This window comes from Bubalus kerabau, chromosome 3 (assembly GCF_029407905.1).
Source record: "Bubalus kerabau isolate K-KA32 ecotype Philippines breed swamp buffalo chromosome 3, PCC_UOA_SB_1v2, whole genome shotgun sequence".
NCBI lineage: Eukaryota > Metazoa > Chordata > Mammalia > Artiodactyla > Bovidae > Bubalus > Bubalus kerabau.
Genome location: NC_073626.1, coordinates 11,044,900 through 11,069,669, shown reverse-complemented (window position 1 = coordinate 11,069,669; position 24,770 = coordinate 11,044,900). Strand labels below are relative to the sequence as shown.

At 43.2% G+C, this 24,770-nt stretch overlaps 1 long non-coding RNA gene across 1 annotated transcript; it reads right to left on the bottom strand.

Annotated features, from left to right (window-relative positions):
- Window positions 1-3,578: 3,578 nt before the first annotated feature.
- On the bottom strand, window positions 3,579-23,454 carry LOC129645457 (uncharacterized). Its single transcript, XR_008711343.1, has 3 exons — window positions 23,325-23,454; window positions 6,688-6,945; window positions 3,579-3,702 (listed from the first exon to the last, which is right to left on the bottom strand). It is a non-coding gene; the product is annotated as an uncharacterized LOC129645457 (long non-coding RNA).
- Window positions 23,455-24,770: the final 1,316 nt, after the last annotated feature.

Sequence of the window (24,770 nt, the reverse complement as noted above, 5' to 3'; positions counted from 1 at the left end):
TGATCTCCTTCAGAATGGACTGGTTGGATGTCCTTGCAGTCCAAGGGACTCTCAAGAGTCTTCTCCAACACCACAGTTCAAAAGCATCAATTCTTCAGCACTCAGCCTTCTTCACAGTCCAACTCTAACATCCATACATGACCACTGGAAAAACCATAGCCTTGACTAGATGGACCTTTGTTGGCAAAGGAATGTCTCTGCTTTTGAATATGCCATCTAGGTTGGTCATAACTTTCCTTCCAAGGAGTAAGCGTCTTTTAATTTCATGGCTGCAGTCACCATCAACAGTGATTTTGGAGCCCAAAAAAATAAAAGTCTGACGCTGTTTCCACTGTTTCCCCATCTATTTCCCATGAGGTGATGGGACCAGATGCCATGATCTTTGTTTTCTGAATGTTGAGCTTTAAGCCAACTTTTTCTCTCTCCACTTTCACTTTCATCAAGAGGCTTTTGAGTTCCTCTTCACTTTCTGCCATAAGGGTGGTGTCATCTGTATATCTGAGGTTATTGATATTTCTCCCAGCAATCTTGATTCCAGCTTGTGTTTCTTCCAGCCCAGCGTTTCTCATGATGTACTCTGCATAGAAGTTGAATAAGCAGGGTGACAATATACAGCCTTGACGTACTCCTTTTCCTATTTGGAACCAGTCTGTTGTTCCATGTCCAGTTCTAACTGTTGCTTCCTGACCTGCATACAAATTTCTCAAGAGGCAGGTCAGGTGGTCTGGTATTCCCATCTCTTTCAGAATTTTCCACAGTTTATTGTGATCCACACAGTCAAAGGCTTTGGCATAGTCAAAAAAGCAGAAATAGATGTTTTTCTGGAACTCTCTTGCTTTTTCCATGATCCAGCGGATGTTGGCAATTTGCCATCTTCTTCATTACCATGACCAATAATAAAGTGTCAATGACTAGCTACAGAGTAACTGATCAATAAGAAAAGAAGTCATCATGCTAAATATTCCCTAACAAGTTTCTAAGAGACCTGAATTGTGCAAACTGTCTCTTTAAAAATGTCCTGTAAAAGAAAACTACAACTGCCCAGGAAATATTTAATTTATGCTTATTGCCAGTAGCACATTTCCTACTGATTAGATATATAACACTGGATTTTAAAAACTTTTTTACAGGGCTTACACTTCATTAGGGTACTTTATATAATCTTATTTTTTTAAGAAAATAGATCTTGGAACAGTACCATGTAGGCTGAACATCTAGTCTGTAGCCTTGGGTTACACAAGCATCGTTTAGTGTGAATCCCCCGTACCTGTTGTTAATGGGTTAAGGAGGCTCTGTGTCCCACAGGAAACTGAAGGAAACAAGGACACAAGCGTTTATTACGTGCTGCTATATGCACTTGTGTCATAGTTATTTATACATTATTTTATCCCACCTTGCTTTGTTGTGTTGTCATCTCCATCTTTCCAGGTGAGGGAACTGAGACAGAAGTTACGTGACTTAAAATATGTAGACAACGGAGAGCAGACAAGGGAGTCCAGGTGACTGTGGGATTGATGTTGTACACAACTGCCTTTTAGGGGGTCACAACTCTCTGCTGTGCCTGAAAGCCTTGATATTTAGAAAATAGGTTTTCCATAAATCCACCCTTTATAAGGCAGTGTCTCAAAACGCACCTACAGGAACAAATGGCATTTCCTGTTTTCGGAGTGCGTATATAATAAATGCTAACTGGCATTGCTTACAGGAGTGAAATTAATAATGGCCTTGGACCTGATTAGGAAAATAAAATCAGAGCTTCTATGTCCTGTGGCTATAGCCTGAGCAGCCCAGCCTGGGAGCCCCACGCCAACTTAGGCCAGCTTGAGAAAGGAGGGTCTGCCCCTCTGTCACCAAAAAAGCATTCATTAACCAAGTGAAGTAACTTCACATAGTACATTGTCATCTAGTGGATAAATGAGTACAGTAAACCAACAAAAGCATTTCCTGAGTGAGCCAGCCATTGGACTAGGCACCCATGCTACTAAGGCTAAGATTTCTTGTCTCGCGGAGCAGACATGAGCTGTGGCTATTTGTCGTCCTGCGTCATCCAGCTCCTGGTGCCTACACTTCTTAAGTCACATAACTTTTATGTCTCAGCTCCCTCACCTGGAAAAATGGAGGTGACAACACCACAAAGCAGGGTTACATGAACTAATGCATAAATAACCATGACACGAGCACGTATAGTAACATCAATGTTACAGACAGAGGTGAACCTATGAAATGGCCTCTCACAGTGGGGGAGGCGGTGCATTTTTTCTTGCTGTTGTAACTTTTTATTTTGAAATAATTTGAGACAAAAGTCTTGCAAAAATGGTAGAGATAGCCTTGACTTTGCTTGCTCTCGACTTTGCTTCCTTTAATAGTAACAAATTTCAAAGCTATCGTATACTACCAAAACCAAGAAGCTGACATGAATGCAATCATCTTTTGGCGGGGGGCTATATTTTTTTTCTCTTTTGGTCATCCCGCATGCCATGTGGGATCTTAGTTCTCTGATTCACAACCCCCCAGTCCGCCCCACCCCGACCCCTACCTCCCCATCCCCCCACCCCCCTGCATTAAACTACTTCAGAAGATATTAATGCAGCTGTTAAATACCTCATACCCACCTCAACCAGTCCTCCTATGGAGGAAGGGATAGGAAAGCGTAAGATGTGGGTGAATGCGTGGGGGCCAGGGGTTAAGCATGGGGACCTGGGAGTGCAGGGGGAGAAGCAGATGCCCTCAGTATCAAAATCGAGGTAAAGAGACCTCCTGCATCCCCCCTACACGCCCCCTACCCTCGCCTCCACCCCCCACGTTGGCCTTCAGGTGAATAAAATTGTGGGCCCATTTGTATCCCAATAAAACTGGAAATATGCCTATCCAGGCCAGTGCCAATTTTCTGTTACTGCCTCTGGGGCCTATCTGTCTTCCTAAGCGGACTACTCGAGATCTATTTCCAGTGAGCTTGCCTCGGTGCCTAGTTCCTGTATAAAATTTCTGGAATCCAAAGCAGTAATTTAGGAAACACCATAAAAAGCATCCCAAGGCTTTAACCAATGAAAGTCCTGTAATCTGACAGGTCTGCTTTACGTGGGAAATGTGGGCTGCTGCCGTTCTTAAAGCGGCTCCCCGGCCGTGTCCAGCATCTCTATGCTCTGGCCGGGAAGGGTCTGTTCCCCTCCCCTTCCGTGGGCCCCTGCCCAGCCCCCTACCGTGCTCCATCCACCCTGGATGAGAGGCACACGGCAAATGCAGACATTCACTAGGGGGCCCTTGAAGGCCCTTTATTTATCACGCAGAAGTCCGCTAGCGCCTGAGGGCTGCCCATCACTGGGCAACCATCCCCCTTCAGGCTGTTTTTCATTTCCAATTAACAATCTCCTCACTGTGCTGAACGTTTTCATTTCTCTGTGTAAATTCTGTTTTTGCTCCCGCTTCTCTCCGGAGCCCTACCTTTTAAATGATTTGCTCCCACCATGTATGAACATGTGTTGACTTCTAACCCTCAGAATAGTCCTTGAAAATTATTTCTGTCGCTTAGAGGATCCCAGAGGCATTGTGGATAGTAGAATCAACCCAGGATCTCGAGACAGAAAACCTGGTTCACGTCCTGGCTTTTCCCCTCACTGCCTTCATGACCGTGGACGACTCACTCAAGCTCTTCGGAATTCTCGTCTGTCCAAGTGGGTACAGTTCCTCCTGTTTAGCTCACAGCTTGATTATATGGGAGAAATGGAAGGAAGTGAGAGTGGTTTATAAGCTATAAATCTGCTGTGCTAATAACAGCAAGCCTTTCTCAATGTTTATTATATGCTAGGCATGGAGTTTTTGGTGCTTATCTCATTGAATTCTCACAATAACTTCGCAGGGTAAACATTATTGCCATTTTACAGATGGCTATACTGAGGCACAACACTTAAGTATCTTCCCAGGCATCATACTGGTAGTAATTGGAGGCCTTGGGATTTGAACCCAGGACATCTGGCAACAAAGTCTACCCCTTTACCACAGTGCTGAGTTACTTCCCAGTACAGTTACTATGTTATCATCATGGTTAGAATGTGAGGTTAAAGATGCCTCTATCCTCACCGGGGTAAAAGGCAGTCTATCACCACGGGCTCTCCTGCAATCCTCTCCTTCTGAACCCTTCACTGCAGAACCCTTTGTGAAGTTCACTTGGAGAAATCAAAACTACTGGCTGCTTCAAAGGTCTTTTCTGTGCCTCCCTGTGATGTTTCAGGGGATATATCTGGCTAACAGTATATCCCGAATTGCATGCTAGTGAGGCACGCCATAACGGAGTCCTGCTTTTCTAAGACAGATAACAAGGCAGAAACAGCTGATCACATTTACGACTGTGAAACTTCAGACATTCTGCTGTTAATAGCATGGGATTCCTTGAATGTCAGTTGAGTACAGACATGTTTTTAAGGAAAAGTACTCTCCTGGATCATGAAGACCAGCTCCACAGACCCCTAATTTGAGAAATGCCAACGTGTGGGAAATGGCAACCCACTCCAGTATTCTTGCCTGGAGAATCCCTTGGACAGAGCAGCCTGTCGGGCTACAATCCATGGGGTCACACAGAGTCCGACACAGCTGAGCCACTAAAGCACCACCACTAGGAAGAACACCGCCAAACCTGCACCCGGGAAACCCAGGCCCTCCTGCCATCGCCTCTACCGATCCAGGCTGCTGTCAATGAGACCAGACGGATCTGCGCTCACAGAGGCCACAAAGCCCAAATGGCTGGACAAGTGACCCGATGGGTGAGTGCCCAGAGTGGGTAAGAGGTCAGGGTGAGCAGCAGCCTGGCTTCCCTGCACTGTGGCCGTGAAGGACTACCAGTGCCCTCTCTCCCCAGCTCCTGCGTTTTGAAGAGGAGCCTGACGCTCACGGTGGTGCTTTAGTCGCTCAGCGGTGTCTGACTCTTGTGACCCCACAGACTGTAGCTCGCCAGGCTCCTCTGTCCATGGGATTCTCCACATAAGAATACTGGAGTGGGTTGCCATTTCCTTCTCCAGGGGATCGTCCCAGCCCCGGGATCAAACCTGGTCTCCTGCATTGCACGCAGATTCTTTACCAACTGAGCTACCCAAGGAAGCCATGCCTTTATGCAAAAATCTATTGACATTAAGTGTTGAAAATGAATACAACAATGCTTAAAGCACCAGAATAACCAGACAAAAAAACAGCTCTGGGGGCCAGAGCCACGGCTAGAAAACCACCAGGTTGAGACCCTGGTCAAGGTCAAGAGTTTTCCAGCATTGTCGCACAAAGAGTTCCATCGAGTCTTCATGAGGCTCTGTGGAATTTGGGGGTGCAGGGCAGGGGCAACTCTTCCCCCATTTCAACCAGAACAGCTCTGTCTGCTCTTTTAGTGACATCCCACTGACTTGTTTTAAGAAATGTTCTCACCGCTAACGACTGGCAGAGTGGATATTTAAGGGCACTTCCTGCTCTAACATCCACATGTCTGCAACTCTAGTGGTGAATGTAGGTATAAAAAAGTCCTTATGGTGTGCTTTTTAAGGAAGAAATTATTCAGTGGGTCCAGAGAGCTGGAGTGAGGAGGTGTCAACCCTCTCAAGGCAGCAACTCACTGCTCCTGCTTCTGGACTCGCAATTTTGATGGTTTCAGTTTTAGCAGGCACCCCGCTTGCATCTTTGCATTTCACCAAGACTGGAGCACAAAATAGCAGTTCTGTAGAGAAAGAAAAGCCTCGCTCAAAAGAAACATCAAGTTCCGCCGGCCAGCCTGTTTCAGGCCCACTTAAGTTCTTTGAGCTTATTTAGCAGCAAATGGTAGTGGTGTTGCTTTTCCGGAAATGGCTCTCTAAAAGGCAATTCGTCTTGCAGTGCAGTCTCTCCATAGTAAAGCTCATCTTAGGCCTTTCACTGGCTGTGTGTTTATCTTGTGGAGAAAGAGGCTGTCGTGTTCAGGAATGCACACAGCAGAGGAGCCAGAAGTGACATAATAACAGAGTTTGGGAGCCTCCCCTGAAAACGTGTGAGCGAGTTTTTGCTGTCTTTGACAGTTGAAAGGATGTAGGGTGTTGACAGTCCTGGCAGACCCAACAGATAAAAACTGCTACTTGGATGTGGCAGGGAACCAGCGTGTGTGGTAGGGGGGTGGTTACAGATTTGTCTACCTTCATTCTCTCAGGGATAATTTAAGAAGTTCAATATTATTTTATCATGTTATCAAACCGCTAACCTAAGTGTGGGGGAAGGGATGGCAATGCAGAAGACATAGGTTTGATCCCTGGGTTGGGAAGATTCCCTGGAGAAGGAAATGGCAACCTGCTCCAGTATTCTTGCCTGGAGAATCCCATGGACAGAGGAGCCTGGCAGGCTCCAGTCCATGGGGTCATACAGAGTCTGACACAACATTTTTTAGCGACTAAACAACAGCAACAAAGAAACCAAGAGGAATGTAAGAGAATAAAAATAAAGGAAAGATAAATGAAGATAAAAGGAGAAAATCTCTTGATCACTGCCACGTGATTTAGCTTAGTACGTTTCTCAAAGGGAAAGAGCTGGAAAGTTCATCATAGTGAATGGTGCACACCTGAGAGCCAGCCATCCCCTGGCACTTTGTTTGAACAGGGCTTTACGTGGGAAGAGGGGGAGAAGAAAGGAAAGGGTATGTGATGTTTTCCACTCCTGCCTGTGCCACTAATCCTCAGCCCTGCAAACCTGGAAACATCAGTCAGTGTGGTTTCCAGGGGTCCCTTCACTTCCACAGCAACTTCTCTGAGAGGGAAGGAGTGCTGACTGCCCACATCATCTTTCAGTTTAATCGGCCGGTCCCATGTCTGGCATGAGGTTTTCGCCGCTCCAGCACTGGGCCGGTCTTCTCTCACACTTCAGTATCTGTGGTGGCACAGACATCTCCAGCTGCCCTGGAGGTCAAACTCAATGGTGGTGTTTTTCTCCAGAGGCACGCATACGGATCTGGTAATAGAGACATTTACAGTCACGTGCTTGATAATTTTCTGTACGGAAATCCTCTCCCACAATGTGGCATGCTTTTCATCCTCAAAGCCTTTGAGACTCTGTTGTGCTTCTAAATGAGATCAGCGGCTTAACCTTTCTTTGCTTTGATGCAAACTCATAATTATGGGCAGTCTGCAGAGCGGGAGGTTCGCCTCCCTTCTCTGTCCTCACTGGGATGACACGAAGGCAGCTCTTGTGACGAGTGTGCCATTAGGGTGTCAGCACTGAAGCGCACTTGTGAGAAACATTTAGTGGCAGCGCTAACTCAACCCTCAGCTCTTCTGAGTTCCTAGAAGTATGTATTTTAAAAGTAAACCTGAGCGCCGAAGGTGCTGAGAAAAGCACCGTTATTTAGATGTTCGTTGACAGGCCCCATATATTAGATGTTCTCTTGCCATTTCACACAAATTGATGTTTTGACAGGTGCCTTTTTATTTAGTTGGCAGGACTTACTTTACTGTTTTTCTCTTCAGCCCTCTTTGAACTTCCTCTAGCAGATACAAATACCAGGCTGGTGTTGGCCAGAAGTGATAATCAACAGACAAAATGAACAAGTTCTAGAAAAGACCCTAGCCATTCTTGTACATGCTATTTTGTGGTATTTTATGTTGTAACATGGTTTAAATTTACTTTCTTCTTTCCTCTGGGGAATTATTGATTCCTAACCTTGAAATGGAGACTCAAATAAGGGCAAAGAGTTGATGAGGTTTCCCAGGTGGTACTAGTGGTCAAGAACCTGCCCGGCAATGCAGAAGACATAAGAGATGCAGGTTCGATCCTTGGGTCAGGGAGATCCCCTGGAGGACGGCATGGCAACCCACTCCAGAATTCTTGCCTAGAGTGTCCCAAGGACAGAGGAGCCTGGTGGGCTAAAGTCCGTATAGTCGCACAGAGTTGGACATGACTGAAGCAACTTAGCACACATGCAAAGAGTTGATGACTGTCTGTTTCAGTAGAAGAGGGACATCCATCCTTTCCCTAATAACTCTGTGGTCTTCACGATGTTATCTAGTAGCCTCTCCAGAGAATCACAACATTCACTCTCTCTGGATGTAATACCCTGAGGAGCACTCTTTTTTTCTTTTCATATAAGGAGATGAATGTCATGGAAGAATAGTTATTTTGTTAATTCTTGGTCTCCTCAATTTGTTTAAGACGAGGAGAATAGGTACGTCCATTTGTAATATCTCTGGGGACTAAAGTTTTCTAAGTTTCCTTTTTAGGGGAGAATTTAAAGAGTCTAGTGCCCCCAACCCCCACTTGTCTGAGCTTTTCTTTTGCAAGAAGAAGCTTTTCTTTTGTTGTCATTTGCATTCTGCCACTTATGGACTTAATTTCTCTATTTGAAGCTAGACCCTGAATTCCTGAGTTAGAAGGCCCCCCTTCTGCCCTCGTCTGCTCCCATCATCTTGAAGATGTTGGGATACGGTCATGCCTGTGGAACTCGACAGGCTTCAAAGCTCTCAGAGCTTGTGCTTTTCACGTGTTTTCCCCTCTCAGTCGACCTCAGCCTTTGCTCAGATTCTTTTGACAGGGTGGTAGGCGCTTTGTGTTTGGTCCTTCTCCCCTGGTTAGTTCACTCAGAAGTGGGAGATGCTCTTCAACTGAGAACATAGATAACTCCTCCCTTGGAAGCCATTATATACCGTCCTTACAGATGTCTGTCACTCTTCCCTGGGAACTGCTAATAGAAGAGTTAGAAGGAACTTGATAATGTGGCATTTTCTGTGTCTGGAATGAGGAAAGCCATCAGAGACAGGGCTTATCTTCATAGGATGCGGTGCGCAAACTGTCTGTGTGGCCTAGACCCCTTTCCGTGGAGGAAGGAAGTCAGGGCTTCCTCAGCTGTGGAGACCCCCTTGGCTAAGGTCCCTCCCCTTCCCATGTGCCCTGACTGAGGGACCTGGGGCTATAAAGGCCGGGCGGTCTCAGCCCCACTTGGGATGACTCTGAAGGGCCCTCTAGCTCCTGGACTCCCAGTAGCTGAGCCTGCCATGAGGGCTGCAGCATAGTCCGTTTCTCCCTCAGCCCACAGCTGCGTCCTTCCAAGGACAGCTCCGGAGATATACCCGACTCCCTAAACTCTGGGGAGCCTAGCCTGTGACAGAGAGTGATGTCACTGATGGGGCAGAGGAAGGCCCATCGTCGTGGAATTTTGTCTTCTCTGTCATCGTCAGATGCTAGTCTGTCACAACTAACAGTTCTAATGACTCTGCTGAGATAACATGGAGATGAAATTGGAGAATAAGCTAATTGTAAGGAAGAAAATCTGTGGTTTTTACTCCATTAACAGTAGTGTCAATGGTATTAAATCACCAGGCATTAAATTTCATTTGCTGTTTAATCCTCACAAAAATTCTGTGAAGTGGAAATTATCCTCATTTCATTTTGTGAATAAGGAAATGTGCTTGGAGATGTGAAATAACCTGAAAACATGAGAAGGCCAAAACAGATCTGGAGCTCCAGTCTATCTGACTCCAGAACTTGAATTCTCATCCTTACCTGGCATGTCCCTCCGTCATCCCCTCTTACTCCTTTGCTGCCCATCGAAAATGCTGCTGTTCTCACCTTATAGTTAACTCAAATAATGCCTTTAAAGTATACATTTTGAAAACTGCCAAAGAAAGATATTGTTCTCAAACAATGCTATATTCTACTGTACTCGTGTGAGTTTATTTCATAGTTTAGGACAACATCTAATTAAGGTACTGAGAGGGTAACAGGCAGGAAGGCCAGGGGTCTCCAAATGGAGGAAATAGCCTGCAAGTGTCAGACATTTTTATCTCTCTTAAGCAGCAGGAGGAAACAAACTAGCAATATTTTTTTCCTTCTCTATACAAATTTAAAGAGAGGTTTCTCTTAAAATACTGTGTTGCCATAATGACACCTGGTTTCACCTGAAGTTAGCTATTCTTGAGCCTAGAGATAACCAATGCCTTTTTCTTATGGAAATGTTTGTCTTAAGCTATGCTAATGTACTACGCCTTTACCCCAAACTCGGTCTCCAAGTCGGTTCCGCCTCTGGGCCCAAAACCTACTTGACAAACCAGTATGTTATACTCAGATATTGTTCCCCTAATCTATGTAAATGAAACTGTTTGTATGGTGGTCTGCCCTTCTTTAAGATTCAAGTTAATTATTTTATGGCCCAAGATAAACCATTTGGTGCCAAGATTATCCCAAAATGCATCTTATGGGCGAGGGGCCTGGTGCTATTCTGAATTATAAGACATTCCTTTCTTTCATTAACAGACTGCTAGTGACTATATAACATCCAGCTGAAGACTAGCAAGGGGGTACTCTTTCTACCCCCTTCTGATGCCTATGTCAGAAGCTTTCTCTATCTCCTTTATACTTTAATAAAACTTTATTACACAAAAGCTCTGAGCAATCAAGCCTCGTCTCTGGCCCCGGATTGAATTCTTCTCCTCCGGGGGCCAAGAATCCCGGTGTATTCGCGTGATTCAACAACAACCTTTCAGTACTAAATGAATCTCTCCATGTAACATGAAGGTCTAATCCAGTGGAATCCTGTAAAATCCACTGAACAGACAGGATGAAACTCCTCCAGCCTTTGTTCTGTCCCTGTACCATTACTGTTTCCTAGTATTACCCAGCAAGCTGTATACAAGGGTCAAGCAGGATACTTGTTCTCAGAACAGTTTTATAAACACATAGCTCAGTTTTTGGACCCCTTCCATCTGGCTCCCTTTGTCCCTTCTTTGTTGATTTTCCTTCGTTATTTAGGTGTTTGCTTCACCTTTTAATACGCTGTGTATGTTCCTCTCAGCTGTTTTAAATCCTTTTTAGAAAGTCGGTTCCATCTTCTTTATTATTTCACTTCATCTATTCCCTGGTCTCGTCTCCTGTGATAATGGTACCAGAGCCATAACTTCTTAATCTTCTAGAAACTGTACAGATACTTAAGTCAACATGGTAGAGGAATAATTATGTGCTTTTACTGCACACTTGCTAATATTAAGGAGGCAGTGTTACACAGAAGAACAAGTGTAGGACTTCAAATCAAAGATACATATATGTGATAATCCAATATATGATTAAAATGCCATTTCATTTAAGTGGAAAACAGTGAGTTATTTAATAATCGGAGATGATATAAATAGTTATCCAACAGAAATAAAGTAAATTGGACTGCTATCTTATATAGTATATAAAAATTGTCAGATGACTAGAAGGCTTAAATGTAGAATTTTTAAAAAATTCCACAAGAAAATCTGAGCAGCATGATGTAAACAAGGCTGGAGAAATAGACATACAAAATAAAAAAATAGATATTTTATTACATATAAATTTAAAGCTATTTTATAGCTAAAAAACATAAGGTCAGTAACAAATGATAAGCTTAGGAGACTACATGCAATGCACAAAATGTGTGGGAGTTAATTATACTCTGCAAAAATCTCTTTAAAATTGGAAGAAAGAGACAACAACAATAAAATAAAAGGGTTCAAAGAGATCATTCATAGAGGGCAAGTTCAAATAGTCAACAACATATGGAAAGGTCAAATTCACTAACCATTGAGAAGAGGCAAATGAAAGTAATAATAAGGTACATTTTACACTCAACAGAATGGCAAATATTTTTAAGTATTATAACACCTATTGCTGGCAAAAGTTCTGATAGAAGAGTGAATTGTTTCAGCTTTGGGGGAAATCAATCTGACAGCATCTATTATGTTTCAATATACACAAGCACCTGTTTTGAATATTTATGGGGAAAAAATAGAAAACCTCATATTTAATGAAAAAACATTGAAAGCACTCCCTTTGAAATTAAAAAAGGACAAACAAGGATTTTTGATAATACTTCTCTAGTTGAACATTATAATAGGTGCTAGCCAGAATAGTAAGACAGATAAAATAAGAGAAAGTTTTAAGAATTGTTGGAGAAGACTGTCAATTTGTGGATAAAAAATTGTATGTCTAAAAAATTTGAAAGACTCCTCAGAGAAATTATAAGAATTAGAGTTTAGCAAGTTTTCTTGATACAAAATTAATATATACAATCATATTTCTGAACATTAGCTACCAAATAGTTTAAGAATAAATAATTTTTTTAATTTATAATAATATCAAAGATACTCGATGTCAAGGAAATATCTATCAGAAAATATGCAGGCGATTATGGATAAAACTAAATTTTTTGAACAAACTTAAAAACTGCATATGTAGAGGAGAAGGAAATGGCAACCCACTCCAGTGTTCTTGCCTGGAGAATCCCAGGGACGGGGGAGCCTGGTGGGCTGCCGTCTATGGGGTTGCACAGAGTCGACACGACTGAAGTGACGCAGCAGCAGCAGCAGCATGCTATTTTCATGGTATGTAATACTCATGCCATTTCTTCCCAGTTTAATAGTTTTGGTGTGATCTTAGTCAAAATTCCAACAAATCTTTCTTCATATAACTTGGCAAGTTGATTCTAAAATTTATATAAAAAGTACAAAAGGCCAAGAATAGTTAAAACCCTCTTGAAGAATAAGGTGAGTGGCTAGTTTTTCCAGATGTACAAATTTTTATAAACCTATATTAACCAAGAGAGTATAGATAGTGTTGACATGTTGTTGCTGTTTAGTTGTTCAGTTGTGTTTTTGTGGACTGTAGCCCGCCAGGCTCCTTGTCCATGGGATTTCCTAGGCAAGAACGCTGGAGTGGGTTGCCATTCCTTTCTCCAGAGGATCTTCCTCACGCAGGGATTGAATTTGTGTCTCTTGCATCGCCTGCATTGGCAAGCAGATTCTCTACCACTGTGCCACAGGGAAAGCTTCAATATGGGCATGTGTGTGTGTGTGTGTATGCACACATGCTCCGTTGCTGAGTTGTGTCCAACTCTTTGCAATCCCATGGACAGTAGCCTTCCAGTCTCCTCTGTCCATGGGATTTTCCAGGCAAGAATACTGGAATAGGTGTAGAGATAAACAGACTAATGAAATAGAATAGAGTCTAGAAATAGAAGCATGCTCTAGAATTCATTATCAAGTTACAATTTCTCTCAAAAGAATTATTACTTGCCCAGAGAGATGTGGCTTTGTTTAAAACTCAAGGGTCCTCCGCTGAAGTTCTCCTAACAGATATTCCAAAGAATCCATACAATGTATTTTCCAGCCCTAGCCTTTTGAGCAACTTGGATCTTCTGGAAGTAAGGCCCAGAGGGGAAACTACCTGACCAATTCCTTGACAAGGTGGAAAGATTTGTTCTGGGCCCCAGTTCAAAGCTAGCAGCTTTTCTAGCCACCCAATAAGTGAGCAGCACAACACATTTGTATCAGCTAGGAATTGTATTAGGGACAATTAATTATGTTCAATCGTAATAGTTTAACCATATTGGGGGGGGGGGGAGCGGTATCTTTGTCAGAGTAAGAAGTATGGAGGTAGACAGCCCAGGGCTGGTGCAGCAACTACCCAGTAACATCAGTGTCTCAGGATCCTTCCGTCTTTTGGCTCCGCTGTCCTCCACTTGCGATATATGCTCAAGCATACTGCCTCAGGCTCATGGTCGCAGGTTGGCTACCATAACTCCAGATAGGAAGAGGGAGGGAAACAGAGGTGGTACGTTTCCCAGAAATCTACTAGCCAGTTAGCCATACTCTGATACTTGGTGACTCTTAGCTACAAGGGAATATGAATATTTTTCAGTGGACACATTGCTACTCAAACAGAATTAGAGTTCCCTCAAAAAAAAGAAATCCATATTTGTAGAGAATTAGTAATGTCTGCCATAGCATCCGGATGTGGTACATGTAATTTCTAAAATTTTAAGAAGGCCTATAAAGCCTTGGGGCTCCCCTGTTGGCTCAGATGGTAAAGAACCCACCTGCTGCAGTGCAGGAGACCTGGGTTCGATCCCTGGGTTGGGAAGATCCTCTGGAGGAGGGCATGGCAAGCCACTCCAGGATTCTATGGAAAATTCTATGGACAGAGGAGCCTGGCGGACTACAGTCTATGGGGTCACAAAGAGTTGGACACAACTGAGTGACTCAGCGCTTAAAGCCTTATGCCTCTCTTTCTTAGTGGTAAGAAGTGCAATGGACAGTTGCTTGTCTTTTGTAGGAAAATTTCCCAGCATTCCCCAGTTCCCCAGTGTGCTCATTCACTCATGCTCGCTCACTCTCTCTCTCTAACCCCCTACTCCCTGCCCTCCAACACACCTGCACACTCATGGAACTTTAACAGGATAACAAGCCCCATAACTCCATGTGATTTAGTCTACCCCTTTGACACATAGAACATACCAAGGCACCTAGGCTAGATGTTACTTCCTGTTTCCAACTTTATCCATATGATGTCATTATTATCATGAGCCAGCTCCACAATCTGTGGACTGACTCTGATATAAACCCAGAGTACTGGCATAACCCTGAGGCCCCATGGTGAAGCACATTGCTGACTCTGACAAATGAAAGCTTATGCTGTCCCTTACTATAGGGAGAGAGGGAAGAAGCAAAGGGTACTCAATGGGGATTTAAGGGTAATCTGAGCAAGCCAGCTTACACTGCAAAGGCTGGCCTAGGTTAAAAACTAGTGAGAATGACTGTTCAGATTTGGATGAAATTATCTTAACTTGGCTTTATTATTTTGCAGGAATACAAAAAAGAACAAAATTTAAAAGTTTGCAAAAAGTTTGATAGTCTCAGTAGACTCCATGGATAAGGATTTTGCTCTACGGTTTGTGCTGTTTTGCTCTTGTAGAGGCATGGAAGAACACATTAGTATTCAAGGATCCATTTCCCCACGATGTAAGGAGATTCTTATGGTTCACAGTTACACACTCCTGCATGCTACTTTTGCACTAGGTAATTGGGTCTTCTCATGAGTTCAGTCCAGGATCCTCTGCGTGGCCTACATGAATCTTCTAAGTCTTGCCCCTGAAATTGTCCTTATTTCCCCAATCAGTGCTCCCACTTTCGCTTAAGAGACTAACTGAGGGTGTGGCTTTAATTCTTTTTCATGCAGAAAGCTTCAGGATCAAACCATACATTTGATATTTAGCTCTCTGCACACTTCAGTAGCTAGTGATAAATTCTTCTGACAAAGCCATGGAAGCCTCTGGTTTTCAGCATGTGCTTTGAACTGAGAATTTGGAAATTTGAGCGTGTCTTTCTTTTTATTTAACCTGTCAATTATCATTAGAGGATGCCACCACCTCATCCCATAGTCCTTGAGGTCCCTGTAACTTTCATATTCAATAGCATTGACCTCTCAGTTCCCTTGAAACTTTGCCTTCAGTGGAAATTCAGTTTAGGTGTACCTAGGTGATGATTTGATTAAACACTTCACTAGATCATGACCAGAATCTTTAAGAATATGAGCTGGATTTTTGTTGCCTTCAATTTCAAAGCCAGATAACACTTCCATATTTCTGCATACATCCCATATTTCTCTGGAACATTCATAGCTCTTAGTTGCAAAGACTAGAATCCAGCTCTGTCTGAAGCATAAAATTAATTTACTGAAGGATAGTGGGCGGTTCACAGAATCTCTAGAAAGGGAGTCAGATTTGCAGTGAGGCAACCAGGAAATGCACTGTTGAACAGGAACATGATCACTTGCATAGTCAATAAACTAATTGGGCTGTGGGCTCTACTAACCCTCTAGGACTGCTGCCCTAGGACTTGTCTTTCTGTCACCTCTGACCCTGAGAGACAATGCAGAGTTTCTTACGGCTCCCCCAACTTCCTGACTTCATCTCAGAAGTGGATGCTGTGACTCATACTTAATTCTCACAGCGGAGACTGGGAAAGCAAGTATCTGATATTTTGACTTCTATAGAGAAAGGTGTTGGAGAAGGCAGTGGCACCCCACTCCAGTACACTTGCCTGGAGAATCCCATGGATGGAGGAGCCTGGTGGGCTGCAGTCCATGGGGCTGCAGAGAGTCGGACACGACTGAGCGACTTCACTTTCACTTTTCACTTTCATGCATTGGAGAAGGAAATGGCAACCCACTCCAGTGTTCTTGCCTGGAGAATCCCAGGGACAGAGGAGCCTAGTGGGCTGCCGTCTATGGGGTCGCACAGAGTCGGACACAACTGAAGTGACTTAGCAGCAGCAGCAGCAAAGAAAGGTGTGCTCTGCCTTTCACTAACACAAGATAAGACAATCCAAACATGAGACAGGATTTCAGACATTGAACAGATGAAAGACTGATGTTCCCATTACCTTTTAATAAACCAGAAGGAGAAATAGACCTCTTTCCCTTTGTCTCCAGTAGGGAGACAAGGTCACACAGAGCAAGAAGACAGATACAGCACAGACGCTGGAGGTTGCTGAGACACGTTCATGATGGCCTGTTTCCTGGGTCTCATGTTGAATTACAACATTTTGATGTCTCCCCCTGTTAGTGTCAACTGCCAAATCACCCCTTCTCTTCACCAGGGATTTGTCCTAACCCAAGAGCTTACTTGGCCTCTTTCATCCCTTTGGGTTCCATCTATTAACTATTAGTGCTTGGTCATCATTTAAAACGAATTTTTTCCAACGGGAAAAAAGTACTTGCCTGCTAAGTAAATCTCACCAAAAGGGCAGGTAAATTGGGAAGGCCCCATTCTGGCCTTTTCTAGACGGTCAGATATGGCAGCATACGCCCTCTTGTCTGGTCGAGTGGAAGCAACAACGGTGTACTCAGTCTCATTAAATTTCAGGCCTAACAGCAAATAACAGGGCACGCTCCAAATGGGCTGCTTAATCTTGTCAGTGTAGCAAGAGCCTTGGCAACTTTCTTTTTAATCTCAGCGCTCTAAAGCTATTTATATACTGGCATAGGAAAACATATTATTTGCAGAAATGCCTCCGGATCCTATGTGATTTATACGGGGACAGAAGATGTTTTCAAAGAACCATATTTCTCTAGTATTTTTCGCGACAAAGACTGTACAGCAATGATCTGCCGGGTTGTGTGGGTGTAAAAACAGCCTCCACTAACTAATCGTTAGTTCTACTTTGGCTGTTTAAATATCTATTCAAGTTTTCCAGTCTGCCCATATTTAGATGTTGGAATTTAGTCATGATTAATTTGCAAGCTTTAAGAATACAATAGAGCGCCGAGGAGTTCCTTTCTCAATCCTCTCCGTTGGGTTTTACTGGAATCATGCCAGAGTCAATGCACTTTGGAACGCTCACTTTAGCTAATCTGCAAATATAGCAATTATAGGGATAATAATGCAAGTCTCTTGCTTCTCTTCCACAGGTTTCTGTGTTAGTTCAGGTCCTTCTAGAAGCAGATGCAAAGACAAGATTAGACATGCAAGAAGTTTGTCAAGGGAAATGCCAATGAGAGAAAATTTAGGTGGGGGGAAAGCTGAAGGAGGTGACAGGAGCTGGGGATGATGCGAGGAAAGGGGGAAGGGGGAGCTGGATAGGCAACCTTAGCTGACCCCACAGGTTCAAGAACGTTCCCGCCAGGCTGATGAAAAGCCTTTAAGCTGAAGTCCCCATCAGAGGAGTCCGCCCCCCACCCCATCTTGCACAAGCAGCCCCTGCACTCAGTCGCTGGCCAGGAGCAGCCTGCCGGGTGCTGGGAGCAGGGGTTTCCCATGTCACATGCTCCTGGCAGCAGACCTGGGCGGTGCATCTTCCTGGCTGCGATAGCTGCCACCCAGTTTTCTTAACAAGGTGGTAGCTTTAAAATTATTCACTTTAAAGCTCCAGGGTCCTAAAGTGGGCCATCAGTCTACACAGGGAGGGACCAGAGGTCAGGAATCACTTAGAGACCCCAGGCCTTCTCCACCCAGGAGGCTGTCTACTCTTGTAAGCACTGGTAAGACTTCCTTAGGAGGAAAATGACTCCAGTGCTGCCTGTGCGGTGTGCCTTCTCAGTGGCTCAGTTTTGTCCAACTGTTTGCATCCCATGGACTCCAGGAGTAGCCCGCCAGGCTCCTTTGTCCATGAATTTTCCAAGCAAGAATACTAGAGAGGGTTGCCCTTCCCTACTCCAGGGATCCAACCTGAGTCTCTTGTGTCACCTGCATTGCAGGCAGATTCTTTACCACTAGCACCCCCTGGAAGCCTCCACTGCTTTCTGTGCTTAGTCACTCAGCCATGTCCGACTCTGTGACCCCATGGATGGTAGCCCGCCGGGCTTCTCTATCCATGGAGATTCTTCAGGCGAGAAAACTGGAGCGGGTTGCCATTCCCTCCTCCAGGGGAATCTTCCCAACCCAGGGATCAAACCCAGGTCTCCCGCATTGCAGGTGGATTCTTTACCATCAGAGCCACCAGGGAATTCTAAACAGTTTCAAAACAGGGAATGCTCCTGGTGGAGAGGTTCCCCTTTGAGCCCAAATGCTTGATTTGTGGATCATTGAAGGAAAGAAAAGATCATCTCTCTTTAATACTTAATTCCCCAGACCGTGTTCTTCTGCACATTGACCTTTCTGTTTGCTGTTCCTTGCGGCTGCTATGCCTTTCTCTCTCTTTCTGCTTAGAAAATCCTTCATCTTTCATGACCCGTATCAACCGCCATCTCCTCTCTGAAGTTTTCCCAACTTCCTGAAGCACAGAAAGCATTCCTACCACTGTGTTCCCATGGTGCTTTGTGTCTTGATTACAATATTTGTTACATTTTATAATAATTCATTTATACAATTGTGTCCTCCACATGGTAAAGTTTTTATATTTTACTCTTTCACTGAAGAGGGAAACATTGCCTTTTTCCATAAATATACTGATAAATTCTCTTGTTTTACAAAGGTGACTAAAACCTCTAACTGCTTAAGAGAAAGTCATCTACCTTCTAAATACTTTTGAATTTCCACTTCATGTTATTAGCAGGAATAAAACCCTGACCAAAACAAAACAACAACAAAAAAAACTTGGCATTATGGACTTCGCTGGTGGTCCAGTGGCTACGATTCCGTGCTCCTAGTGCAGGGGGCCTGGGTTCAATCCCTGCTTAGGGAACTAGATACCATGTTCTGCAACAAATATCCCATCCACAACTAAGATCTGGTGCAGCCAAATTAAAAAAAAATTTTAAACTTGGCAACCAAAAGGTGGCTCTAAACAGATCATCAATGTTAGATCATTTGTATTACAACTTCGTGGAACTATAAAAAGCAAACATGAAAAGAAAAATCTATGATTAATTTATCTACTTATTCCACAAATACTTATTGAGAACCTACTGTGTGCCAGGCAGTGCTGCAGGTACTAACACAGCTAAAGACTATGATGTAAGTAAACAGAGTGAAGAGGTGGGAGTGACCGAGAGGCCACTACACCTACACCACCCACCTACACCAGGTGGGTGATCGGGAGAGGGGCTTCCTCTGATCTGTTAGGACCTAGAGTGAAAGTGAAGTTCTCAGTCATGTCCGACTCTTTGGGACTCCATGGACTGTAGCCCACCAAGCTCCTCCATCCATGGAATTTTCCAGGCAAGAGTACTAGAGTGGGTTGCCATTTCCTTCTCCAGGGTATCTTCCAGACCCAGGGATCAAAGCCGGGTCTCCTGCATTGCAGGCAGGGTCATTTACTGTCTGAGCCACCAGGGAAGCCAAGGACCTAGAGGGACACAGACAACTTCAGGGGGATGACACGCCCTGCAGAGACAACAGCAGGTGCGAAGGGCCCGAGACGGAAACCCGCCAAAGCCAGGGTGATGAGATCTTGGTGAGCCAGGCAATTCGTGATGGGAGAGAAGTGGTCAGAGAGGCCAGCCAGAGGCAGGTGGGCAGGGTCTTGAAGAACAACATACATATTTTGAATTTTTTCTTATGTGGGACAGGATGTCACTAGAGGATTGTAAGCAGGCAAACAATATAATCTGATTTATATTTTTAAAAGAGCACTATGGATATAGTGTATAAAATGGATTGTAAGAAGTCAGTCTTAACGGGTTAAGACTAGTGAGCAGTCATTGGAGAAGCCGAGAAGAGCTAAGAGAGATTTGGACAAGGGGGCGGCCGAGGAAAACAGGGTTAAAATGTGCAAATGAATGCTGTATATGGACTCAAGCACATGTGTGTGCCCTTGCATAGACACAAATATACACATTGTAATGAAAGCAAGAAAAAAAATTAATTCTGTGACTTTGGACCTCTACAATAGCATCCCAATTATGCTCATTCAGGAAACAATTAAATGTGGCTTGTAAACCCACTTCTACCCCTGCCCTTTGCTTTCCCTTCCCCAGTTTACAGGAAGTGATTAAACTAAAGAGACAGTGGGAATTTCTGGAAGGGCCTGGAAGGACACAGCTCATAGAAACAGCAAGTCTGCTCTGTAAGGCTGCTTTTCTTCTTTATTGTCCAAGTCCACATCCACGAATTAGAGGGGATATATAGTCATGTCCCCTGAGCAAACGCACTCATTAGAATGTTCTGACTGAATTAATGAGGAGGCGGGGGGTTGAGTGTTTAATTAGTTGACCATCTGTTCTGCTAAACCATCTCTTACCTTGACGGAGCCCAGGTTCTTAAGCGAGCTCCCTCTCTCCAGCTTAGACCTCCCCCATCTTTCACCACAGTGCTGGGAGCTGACAGACGACCCTAGCTGTGCCTGCGCCCTGCTGGAAATCACCAGGAGCGCTCCATCAGCTGAAGGAGGGAGTCAGCTCCTCTCTCGCAGGCCAGCCCCTCTGCGTCCCTTGCATCTTAGCTCAGGCCCCTGCCCTTTGCTTGACCAAAACTGAGGGGAGGGGACCTGCTGTTCCCACCTTGTGCCTTTGCTCCCGCTGTCCCCTTTGGTCTGTGCGGCAAGCCTCCCCTTACACATGTATCCGTGGAGCCTGAGCACAGGCCTCGCCCTCAACAAAGCCTCCCGGCACATCCTTCCTTGTTGCCCTTTTGTGCCCTTAATGGTTCTTAAAGTCTGGTCCAAGGAACCCTGGAAGGGAGAGAGTTGCCTAAATTATCATGGGGAGTCCACAAGGTCAAAACTACTTTTTTTTTTCATAATAATACTAGAATGTTAATTGCCTTTTTCACTGTGTTGATATTGGTAATAATAGTGCAAAAGCAATGGTAAGTAAAACCACCACTGGCACCTTAACATAAAGCAGTGACGCCAAGTTACACTAGCCATCATTGTAATTCTCCTTCTCCACCACACGCTGCCAACAACAACAACAGAGGCCAATTGCACTTACTGTCCTTGACGAGGCAGTAAAAAGTACTCATTTTATTCCATCTTAGCCATTGCATACACAACTTTTTAATATTCTACATGATGAAATGAGAAGTACAACTAAAACATTTCAGCTGCAGATCGACTTACAAGGGTGGTCACAAGAAAAACCACCTTTCTTTGAGTCGCAAGCTGAGCTAGCCAGTTTTTTAGTTTTGTTTTTTGTTTTTTTTTTTCATAAAACGTCACTTTTATTTGAAAGAATGACTGACAGACAAACTAGGATTATCAGACTCAGGTATCTGTCAGATATTTTCTAATGTCTAACAAGGGAGCCGGTTACTTCAAGGAAAACAACGGAAAGTGCTTGTTGCCAATGATAAAGTTCATGCTTTCCAGCACAAATTCTGAAGTTTTGGAAAGCATGTATCTGCCAGTGATAAGAGCCTGACAGCTTCCTGGTACTTATAGACTTTTCTGACGAAATTGGTGGAATTATTAAAGAATTATGTTTTATGAATATATTGTATAATAAAATGTGTTAGCATTTGGAAGATCTGCATGACCAAGTGAACCAATATTTTTCAAATGACCAATGTAAGATGTTACAAAGTCATGTGTGGGTGAAATCTATTCACAGTTCAAGATAACCAATGCATTTTAATGTAACAAAGTAAGAATGTCTTTTGCTATCACCCAAATGGATCTGTAGAATAAATGCAATATCAGTCAAAATCCCACTAGGCTTTATTTTTGTAAAACTTGTCTAACTCTAAAATTTACATGGAAATGCAAGGCAACTAGAGTAGCCAAAGCAATTTTAGAAAGAAAAAGTTGAAGAGCTTTCTACTTGATTTCAAGATTTATGATCAAACTATAATAATCAAGATAGTGTGGTATAAAGAGAGACAAAAAGATCAATGGAACAGAACAGGAGCTCTAGAAATAATTCTGTACATCTGTGGCCAAAATATTTTTTAACAAAGATTCCAAGGTAATACAAAGGGGGTAAAGATAATCTTTTCAGCAAATGATTTTGGAACAATTGGATAGTCATTAAAAAAAAAAAAAAAGAAGAACCTCAATCTTTATCTCATCATATATACAAAAATTAACTCAAACTTAATTTGAATACATATCCTTGTCTTAAATGTAAGAATAGACATTACAAAACTTCTAAAGGAATACATAGAAGAATTTAGCAACTCTGGGCTTGGCAAAGATTTTTTAAATAAGACATAGAAAAAGCACAAACTGTTAAAGTCAATAATCCAAAGTTAAAGTTTTTGCTTTTCAAAATGCCATGAAAATGAAAGAGCAAGCCATGGACTGGAGGAAAACAGTTGTAAAACATATTTGAAAAGACTGATATCTAGAATTTATAAATCTATAAATAGCTCTTATAAGACAAGTTACCTAATAAAAAATTGACAAAAGGTTTGTACAGACATATTCCTGAAAAAGATCTAGGAAAGAAAATAAATGAAAAGGTGCTCAACATAATCATTATGGAAATGAAAATTGAAATCGCAATGCTATCATTGTACATCCAGTAGAATGGCTAAAGTTAAAAAAAACTGTCAATACCAAGTATTAGAGGGTATATAAAACATTGAAACTTCATAAATTGTTAATGGGAATGGTAAATGGTATAGCCACTGTGGAAAACAGTTTGACAATTTTATAAAAAGCTGTACATGTACTGTATGGACTAGGCATCTTACTCCTAGGTATTTTCACTAGAGAAATGAAAATATGTGTTCACACAAAGAATTGAAGAAGAAGATTCATAGCAGAGTTATTTATAATAGCCAAAACCTTGGAGGGGGGGAAATAAGTGTCCATCAGCTGGGGAAAGGATAAACAATTTGTGTCATTTCAAACAATGGACTCTTACAATTACACAGGAAGGGACAGGAACAAACTACTGACACAGACTACGGCATGGATACATGTAACATAATTATGCTGAGCGAAAGAAGCTGGACAGAAAGACTATGTACTTTCTAGTCCCACTTAGATACAAATCTAGACCTGTACTGTCAAATGTCATAGCCACTAACCTTATATGTCTGCTGAGCACTTGAAGTATTAGCAGTTCAAACTGAGAGGCTCTCTATATAGGAAATACACACCAGATTTTGAAGACTTCACATGAAAAAACAGTATAAAGTATCTGCCTTCGTCTGTTTGTGCTACTGTAACAAAAATACAATAGCCTAGGTGGCGTATAAACAACAGAAATTTATTTCTCACAGTTCTGGAGACTGGGAAGTCCAGGATGAAGGTGCCGGCAGGTTCTATGTCTGGGAAAGGCCTGCTTCCCGCCTCATAGATGGCCATCTCCTTCCTGTGTCCTCACATGGTGAAAAGGACAATGAGCTCTCTGGGGTCTCTTTTAAAGGGCCTTAATCCTGTTCATGAGGGTGTAAGACCTCCCAAATGTGCCACCTTCAGATACCATCACACTGGGGATTAGGTTTCACCATATGAGTTTTGGGAGGAACACAAACAATCTTTGACAAGATCTCAGTAATTTTGTTGATTACCTGACAAGATGGTAATATTTTCATATACTATGTTAAATATGCTACTAGAAAATATTCAATTGTATATGTGGCTCACATTTTTCTGTTTGGTTTTTAATCGCTAAGTTGTTTCCAACTCTTTGAGACCCCATGAACTATAGCTCATCAGGCTCCTCTGTCCATGGGATTTTCCAGGCAAGAATACTGGAGTAGGTTGCCATTCCCTTCTCCAGGAGATCTTCCTGACCCAGGGATTGAATCCCTGTCTCCTTCATCGCAGGCAGATTCTATGAATCTGGGCACATCCACCTGGGGATGGTAGTGGTAGAGTCCCCTTGCCAATACAGGAGACATAAGAGACGTGGGTTCAATCCCTGGGTTGGGAAGATCCCCTGAAGAAGGAAATGGCAACCTTATTAGTATTCTTGCCTGGAACATTCTAAGGACAGAGGAGCCTGGTGGGCTACAGTTCACAGGGTCACACAGAATCAGGCATGACTGAGCGACTGAACACATACAGCAGATTTTTTAAATCGGTCAGAAAGCAGATTAAATATGTGTATTTCTGAATTCATTTCTATATTGCCCTGTCAGTTGAGCATTAGGAAAAGTCTCTGAGCTAGACATGAAAAAGTAATTTGTTTATCTGCAGGAAATAATCAGCAACCAGCCTTGGATGTTTCATGAGGACAACATTGACTCCACTCTTCCTATTTTAAAAGCTATATCCTTAGGATCTAGAAAGAAGACACAAATCACACCAGTTATTTTAACAGAGAAAATGCAATGGAAAGCAGTACTAACCAGATACTGGAGAACCAAAAAGCAAAAAGAGTCAGGTATCATGGCAATGGCACCCACAGGACACGGCTACTAACCCTGGGACTGACTGAGGAGTTAAAGGAAAAGGTCAGAATGATTTAAACTCAGAAGCTTGCAGACTAGAATTCAGACCTTGGAGGAGGGGTAGCTGTTGAGATAACGCAGAACTCTGGGAGAGAGTCCACAGGGAGCTGCGACCCAGACCCGTGAGGGAAGGAGGGGGATTCCCTGTTGACGGAGGTCATGTCTCCAAAAGCGCATGATAAGGCTGGTTCTCCAAGGTTTAGAAAACCAGTAAACTAGAATCATCTGGATTCAATGGCTGCTTCTGGAAGGAGCTGCTGCTGCAGGG